Here is a 10,214-nt window from a genome sequence, read left to right as displayed (position 1 = left end):
CTACATAGAATTCGGCAATGTCTAAGATAGCACTGACATGTCACAAAGTAGGTTCAACATAGCGACACTTTTGATAACTAGCAATGTATGAACCCAGTACTCCAAATACTGGCAAGTTGCTGCCCGACATTGGGGGGGGGGGGGGGGGGTCCCAATTTACGTTTTTAAACAAAAAATAGCTAGTATATTATGTATATGCACATTATGAGTTTTACCATTAGAATAATAACCGAAAATTTTACAGAGGTCAAACAGTACAATGACAAATATAGTTGACAGTACAGACATAATGGCAAAATTAAACAGTACCGATCGGTGCATACAGTACAATGACAAAATGTACAGGTACCATAATGGCAACAACAGTGTAAAAATGTAACACTACGATGGTGACAGTACAATAGTACAATGACAAAATGAGAAAAGAACGATGTGGCAGGACAAACAGTGCAATGACAAAATGTGACAGTACCTGGTGACAGTACAAACAAACAATTACAGAATGTGACAATACGATAGTGGGCAGACAACAGTGCAATGATCAATTTTGTGACAGAACGATGTTGACAGTACAACAATACAATGACAATATTTGACAGTACTATGGTGCAAGTACAGCCAGTACATTGCCAATATTTGACAGTACGATAATGACAGTACAACAATACAATGACAAAATGTGACAGTACTATGGTGACAGTAAAAACAGTACAATGACAAAATGTGACAGTACGATGATGACAGTACAACAGTGCAATGACAAAATGTGACAGTACGATGGTGACAGTACAACGGTAACAATGAAAAATGTGAGAGTATGAATGGTGGCAGTTAAAAATACAATGACAAAATGTGACATTACGATGGTGGCAGGACAACAGTGCAATGACAAAAATGTGGGACAGTACGATGGGACAGAACAACAAATCAATGACAATATTTGACAGTACTTAGGTGAGAGTACAACAATACAATGACAAATATGTGACAGTACGATGATGACAGTACATCAGTCACAATATAATATTTGACAGTTACTATGGTGACAGTCAACATTACAATGACACTATAGTGACAGTGGATGATGACAGTTCAACCAATACAATGGGACAGTAACCTTTGACAGAACGATGGTGGAAGGACAACAAACAATGAAAAATGTGACAGTACGATAGTGACGTACAAACAATTACAGTGACAAAATGTGACAGTACTTATGGTGACAGTACAATAATACAATGGACAGTATTTGACCAGTACTATGGTGGAAGGGACAACAATACAATGACAATATTTGACAATAAAGATGGTGACAGCTTACAACAATACATGACAAAATGTGACATACGATGGTGACAGTAACAGTACAATGACAAAATTGTGACAGTACAATAATGCAGGACAACAGTGCAATGACAAAATGTAACACTACGATGGTGGACAGTACAATAAGTACAATGACAAAATGAGAAAGAACGATGGTGGAGGACAACAGTGCAATGACAAAATTTGACAGTAGGATGGTAACAGTACAACAAAACAATGACAAAATGTGACAGTCCGATGGTGACAGTACAACAAAAACAATTACAGAATGTGACAGTGCGATGGTAGCAGGACAACAGTGCAATGATAAATTGTAACAAAACGATTTGTTGACAGTTCACAACATACAATTGACAATAATTGACAGTACTATGGTTGAAGTACACAGTACAATGACAATATTTTGACAGTACGATAATGACAGTACAAAATACAATGACAAAATGTGACAGTACTATGGTGACAGTTACAACAGTACAATGACAAAATGTGAACAGTTACGATGATTGACAGTTTCAACAGTGCAATGACAAATGTGGCAGTAGACGATGGTGACAGTACAACGGTATCAATGACAAAATGTGAGAGTATATGGTGGCAGTTAAACATACAAAGACAAAATGTGACATTACGATGGTGGCAAAGGGGACAACAGTGCAATGAAAAAAATGTGACCGTACGAATGGTGACAGACAAACAATCAATTGACAATATTTGACAGTACTAAGGTGAGAGTACAACAGTACACATGACAAAATGTGACAGTACGATGGTGACAGTACATCAGTAAATGATAATATTTGACAGTACTATGGTGACAGTAAACATTACAATGACACTATATGACAGTGTGATGATGACAGTTTCAACAATACAATGACAGTATTGACAGAAACGATGGTGGAAGGACAACAATACAATGACAAAATGTGAAGTACGTATAGTGACAGTACAACAATACAGTGACAAAATCTTACAGTACTAGGTGACAGTACAATAATACAATGACAGTATTTGACAGTACTATGGTGGAAGGACAACAGTACAATGACAATATTTGACAATAAGATGGTGACAGTACAACAATACAATGACAAAATGTGACAGTACGATGGTGACAGTACAGCAGTACAATGACAAAATGTGACAGTACAATAATGGCAGGACAACAGTGCAATGATCAAAATGTAACACTACGATGGTGACAGTACAATAGTACAATGACAAAATGAGAAAGAACGATGGTGGCAGGACAACAGTGCAATGACAAAATGTGACAGTACGATGGTGACAGTACAACAAAACAATGACAAAATGTGACAGTACAATAATGGCAGGACACAGTGCAATGACAAAATGTAACACTACGATTGGTGACAGTACAATAGTACAATGACAAAATGTGAAAAGAACGATGGTGGCAGGACAACAGTGCATGACAAAATTTGACAGTAGGATGGTAACAGTACAACAAAACAATGACAAAATGTGACAGTACGATGGTGACAGTACAACAAAACAATTACAGAATGTGACAGTACGATGGTGGCAGGACAACAGTGCAATGATAAATTATGACAGAACGATGTTGACAGTAAAACAATACAATGACAATATTTGACAGTACTATGGTGAAAGTACAGCAGCAGTACAATGACAATAATTGACAGTACGATAATGACAGTACAAGAATGCAATGACAAAATGTGTGACAGTACTATGGAGACAGTACAACAGTACAATGTGAAAAATGTGACAGTACGATGATGACAGTACAACAGTGCAATGACAAAATGTGACAGTACGATTTGCTGACAGTACAACGGTACATGACAAAATGTGAGAGTATGATTGGTGGCAGTTAAACATACAATTTGACAAAATGTGACATTCGATGGTGGCAGGACAACATTTGCAATGACAAAATGTGACAGTACGATGGTGACAGTCAAAATCAATGACAATATTTGACAGTACTAAGGTGAGAGTACAACAATACAATGACAAAATGTGACAGTTACGATGGTGACAGTACATCAGTACAATGATGAATATTTGACAGTACTATGGTGACAGTACAACATTACAATGACACTATATGACAGTGTGATAATGACAGTTCAACAATACAATGACAGTATTTGACAGAACGATGGTGGAAGGACAACAATACAATGACAAAATGTGACAGTTATACGATAGGTGACAGTACAACAATACAGTGACAAAATGTGACAGTACTATGGTGACAGTACAGTAATACAATGACAGTATTTGACAGTACTATGGTGGAAGGACAACAGTACAATGACAATACGATGGTGACAGTACAACAATACAATGACAAAATGTGACAGTACGATGGTGACAGTACAACATGTACAATGACAAATGTGACAATACTATGGTGACAGTGCAACAATAGAATGACAGTATTTGACAGTACTATGGTGGCAGGAACAACAGTACAATGACACTATATGACAGTACGATGGATGACAGTACAACAGTACAATGACAAAAATGTGAAAGTACGATTGTGGGCAGGACAACAGTGCAATGAAAAAATTTGACAGTACGATGGTGACAGTACAACAAAACAATAACAAAATGTGACAGTACGATGGTGACAGTACAGCAGTACAATGACAAAATGTGACAATACAATAAATGGCAGGACAACAGTGCAATGACAAAATGTAAACACTACGATGGTGACAGTACAATAGTACAGTATGACAAAATGAGAAAGAACGATTTGGTGGCAGGACAACAGTGCAATGACAAAATTTGACAGTAGGATGGTAAAGTAACAACAAAACAATGACAAAATGTGACAGTACGATGGTGACAGTACAACAAAACATTACAGAATGTGACAGTGCGATGGTGGCAGGACAACAGTGCAATGATAAATTGTAACAGAACGATGTTGACAGTACAACAATACAATGACAATTAATTGACAGTACTATGGTGAAAGTACAGCAGTACAATGACAATATTTTGACAGTACGATAATGACAGTACAACAATACAATGACAAAATGTGACAGTACTATGGTGACAGTAAAAACAGTACAATGACAAAAATGTGACAGTACGATGATGACAGTACAACAGTGCAATGGACAAAATGTGGCAGTAGCGATGGTGACAGTACAACGGTACAATGACAAAAATGTGAGAGTATGATGGTGGCTAGTTAAACAATACAATGACAAAATGTGACATTACGATGGTGGCAGGACAACAGTGCAATGAAAAAATGTGGACCGTACGATGGTGACAGTACAACAATCAATGACAATATTTGACAGTAACTAAGGTGAGAGTACAACAGAACATGACAAAATGTGACAGTACGATGGTGACAGTACATCAGTACAATGATAATATTTGACAGTACTATGGTGACAGTACACAACATTACAATGACACTATATGAAACAGTGTGATGATGACAGTTCAACAATACAATGACAGTATTTGACAGAAACGATGGTGGAAAGGACAACAATACAAATGACAAAATGTGACAGTACGATATGACAGTACAACAATACAGTGACAAAATGTGACAGTACTATGGTGACAGTACAATAATACAATGACAGTATTTGACAGTACTATGGTGGAAGGACAACAGTACAATGACAATATTTGACAATAAGATGGTGACAGTACAACAATACAATGACAAAATGTGACAGTACGATGGTGACAGTACAGCAGTACAATGACAAAATGTGACAGTACAATAATGGCAGGACAACAGTGCAATGACAAAATGTAACACTACGATGGTGACAGTAAAATAGTACAATGACAAAATGAGAAAGAAACGATGGTGGCAGGAAACAGTGCAATGACAAAATGTGACAGTACGATTTGGTGACAGTACAACAAAACAATGACAAAATGTGACAGTACAATAATGGCAGGACAACAGTGCAATGACAAAATGTAACACTACGATGGTGACAGTACAATAGTACAATGACAAAATGTGAAAGAACGATGGTGGCAGGGGACAACAGTGCAATGACAAAATTTGACAGTAGGATGGTAACAGTACAAAAAAAAAATGACAAAATGTGACAGTACGATGGTGACAGTACAACAAAACAATACAGAATGTGAACAGTACGATGGTGGCAGGACAACAGTGCAATGATAAATTATGACAGAACGATGTTGACAGTACAACAAATACAATGACAATATTTGACAGTACTATGGTGAAAGTACAGCAGTACAATGAAACAATAATTGACAGTACGATAATGAAGTACAAGAATGCAATGAAACAAAAAAACAGTGACAGTAACATGGAGACAGTACAACAGTACAATGAAAAAATGTGACAGTACGATGATTGACAGTACAACAGTGCAATGACAAATGTGACAGTACGATGGTGACAGTACAACGGTACAATGAAAAATGTGAAGAGTATGATGGTGGCAGTTAAACAATACAATGACAAAATGTGACATTACGATGGTGGCAGGACAACAGTGCAATGAAAAAATGTGACCGTACGATGGTGACAGTACAACAATCAATGACAATATTTGACAGTACTAAGGTGAGAGTACAACAGTACAATGACAAAATGGTGACAGTACGATGGTGAACAGTACATCAGTACAATGATAATATTTGACAGTACTATGGTGACAGTAAACATTACAATGACACTATATGAACAGTGTGATGATGACAGTTCAACAATACAATGACAGTATTTGACAGAACGATGGTGGAAGGACAACAATACAATGACAAAATGTGACAGTACGATAGTGACAGTACAACAATACAGTGACAAAATGTGACAGTACTATGGTGACAGTACAATAATACAATGACAGTATTTGACAGTACTATGGTGGAAGGACAACAGTACAATGACAATATTTGACAATAAGATGGTGACAGTACAACAATACAATGACAAAATGTGACAGTACGATGGTGACAGTACAGCAGTACAATGACAAAATGTGACAGTACAATAATGGCAGGACAACAGTGCAATGACAAAATGTAACACTACGATGGTGACAGTACAATAGTACAATGACAAAATGAGAAAGAACGATGGTGGCAGGACAACAGTGCAATGACAAAATGTGACAGTACGATGGTGACAGTACAACAAAACAATGACAAAATGTGACAGTACAATAATGGCAGGACAACAGTGCAATGACAAAATGTAACACTACGATGGTGACAGTACAATAGTACAATGACAAAATGTGAAAGAACGATGGTGGCAGGACAACAGTGCAATGACAAAATTTGACAGTAGGATGGTAACAGTACAACAAAACAATGACAAAATGTGACAGTACGATGGTGACAGTACAACAAAACAATTACTGTATGTGTATTTAAATTCGCGGAAGCAAATTTTCGCGGAAAGGTCCATTTTGGGGGTATATACAAATATTCGCGCTATTTTGAATTCGCGGAGGTGACTGCCGAAAATCATAAATTCGCGTACACCCATCAGGTTAAAAAATAAGGGAAATCACTCTCACACGATTAGGCAATGGTTTTCGCAAGCAGCCTTTTTTCATTTTACATACTTAATCATTTAAGGATTTCACAGTTATTTGCCACACCTGGTGTCAAACAATACGCTTATTGTACAGAACAAAGACATTCAATTCTAGCGGACAGATTATGGAAACAAAAGAATGTCCGTTAACGTGCGTGATTTTTTTTCACAGTTTTAAACAGCATCTAATGAGACATAATCTTTTCACCGATTTTGTTAAAATGGTGTTTTGTTTTCAACGTTTTCATCAGTTAAAATCGTAAGTGTTTGTGTTGTTTCTATTGTTTTGTTTAGAAAAACAAAATATAATCTGATCAGATGTCAAGACGTTTATGACTCAAACAATAATCCACTAGCAAACTAATTTATATACAGAGCTGAATGTTACATGTACAGTTTATACGACAGTAAAATCACTCTTTGAAAGCGCCACGTATACAAGACTTATAGCAGCCATGAACACACTGACATACATTCTCCTACAGATGCGCGAAAATATGACAATTAAGAAATTATTGGTGTAGAAATATTCGCGCTGAACATGAATTCGCGGATCGAATGTCACCGCGAAGATCGCGAAAATTTGAAGCCCGCGAATATTTCTACACATACAGTACTGTAACAGAATGTGACAGTACGATGGTGGCAGGACAACAGTGCAATGATAAATTATGACAGAACGATGTTGACAGTACAACAATACAATGACAATATTTGACAGTACTATGGTGAAAGTACAGCAGTACAATGACAATAATTGACAGTACGATAATGACAGTACAAGAATGCAATGACAAAATGTGACAGTACTATGGAGACAGTACAACAGTACAATGACAAAATGTGACAGTACGATGATGACAGTACAACAGTGCAATGACAAAATGTGACAGTACGATGGTGACAGTACAACGGTACAATGACAAAATGTGAGAGTATGATGGTGGCAGTTAAACAATACAATGACAAAATGTGACATTACGATGGTGGCAGGACAACAGTGCAATGAAAAAATGTGACAGTACGATGGTGACAGTACAACAATCAATGACAATATTTGACAGTACTAAGGTGAGAGTACAACAATACAATGACAAAATGTGACAGTACGATGGTGACAGTACATCAGTACAATGATAATATTTGACAGTACTATGGTGACAGTACAACATTACAATGACACTATATGACAGTGTGATGATGACAGTTCAACAATACAATGACAGTATTTGACAGAACGATGGTGGAAGGACAACAATACAATGACAAAATGTGACAGTACGATAGTGACAGTACAACAATACAGTGACAAAATGTGACAGTACTATGGTGACAGTACAATAATACAATGACAGTATTTGACAGTACTATGGTGGAAGGACAACAGTACAATGACAATACGATGGTGACAGTACAACAATACAATGACAAAATGTGACAGTACGATGGTGACAGTACAACTGTACAATGACAAAATGTGACAATACTATGGTGACAGTGCAACAATAGAATGACAGTATTTGACAGTACTATGGTGGCAGGACAACAGTACAATGACACTATATGACAGTACGATGATGACAGTACAACAGTACAATGACAAAATGTGAAAGTACGATTGTGGCAGGACAACAGTGCAATGACAAAATTTGACAGTACGATGGTGACAGTACAACAAAACAATAACAAAATGTGACAGTACGATGGTGACAGTACAACAAAACAATTACAGAATGTGACAGTACGATGGTGGCAGGACAACAATGCAATGATAAAATGTGACCGAACGATGTTGACAGTACAACAATACAATGACAATATTTGACAGTACTATGGTGAAAGTACAGCAATACAATGACAATATTTGACAGAACGATAATGACAGTACAACAATACAATGACAAAATGTGACAGTACTATGGTGACAGTACAACAGTACAATGACAAAATGTGACAGTACGATGATGACAGTGCAACAGTGCAATGACAAAATGTGGGGGAGGGGGTCAATGTAATACGTTTTAAACATAAAATAGCTAGTGATATTATGTTATGCACATTATTAGAAAATGGGCGAGAGTTTTACCATTAGAATTTATAACCGAAATTTTACCAGAGGTAAAACAGTACAATGACAAAATGTGACAGTACGATGGTGACAGTACAACAATGCAATGACAAAATATGACAGTACTATGGTGACAGGACAACAACACAATGACAAAATGTGACAGTACGATGGTGACAGTACAACAATACAATGATAAAATGTGACAGTTATATGGTGACAGTACAACAATACAATGACAATATTTGACAGTACGATGGTGACAGTACAACAGTACAATGACAAAATGTGAAAGTACAATGGTGACAGTAAAACAATACAATAACGAAAAGGGATAGTACGATGGTGACAGTACAACAATACAATGACAAAATTTGACAGTACTATGGTGACAGTACAACAATACAATGACAAAATGTGACAGTACGATGATGACAGTACAACAATACAATGACAATCATTGACAGTACGATGGTGACAGTACAACAGTACAACGACAAAATTTGACAGAACAATGGTGGCAGGGCAGCAGTACAATGACAAAATTTGACAGTGTTATGGTGACAGTATAACAGTACAATGACAAAATGTGACATTACAATGGTGGCAGGTCAACAATACAATGACAATATTTGACAGTACTATAATGACAAGACAACAGTACAATGACAATATTTGACAGTACGATGGTGACAGTCCAACTGTACAATGACAAAATGTGACAGTACGATGGTGACAGTACAACAATACAATGACAATATTTGATAGTACGATAGTGATAGTAAAACAGTACAATGACAAAATGTGACAGTACGATGGTGACAGTACAACAATACAATGACAAAATTAAACAGTACGATGGTGACAGTACAACAGTACAATGACAAAATGTGACAGTACAATTATGGCAGGACAACAGTGCAATGACAAAATGTAACATTACGATGGTGACAGTACAATAGTACAATGACAAAATGTGAAAGAACGATGGTGGCAGGACAACAGTGCAATGACAAAATTTGACAGTAGGATGGTAACAGTACAACAAAACAATGACAAAATGTGACAGTACGATGGTGACAGTACAACAAAACAATTACAGAATGTGACAGTGCGATGGTGGCAGGACAACAGTGCAATGATAAATTGTAACAAAACGATGTTGACAGTACAACAATACAATGACAATAATTGACAGTACTATGGTGAAAGTACAGCAGTACAATGACAATATTTGACAGTACGATA

This window comes from Ruditapes philippinarum, unplaced genomic scaffold, assembly GCF_026571515.1.
Source record: "Ruditapes philippinarum isolate M1 unplaced genomic scaffold, ASM2657151v2 ctg6920_1_1_1_1, whole genome shotgun sequence".
In the NCBI taxonomy this organism is placed as follows: Eukaryota; Metazoa; Mollusca; class Bivalvia; order Venerida; family Veneridae; genus Ruditapes; species Ruditapes philippinarum.
The sequence above is the reverse complement of the archived record's forward strand: the minus strand, read 5'-3'. Positions refer to the sequence as shown.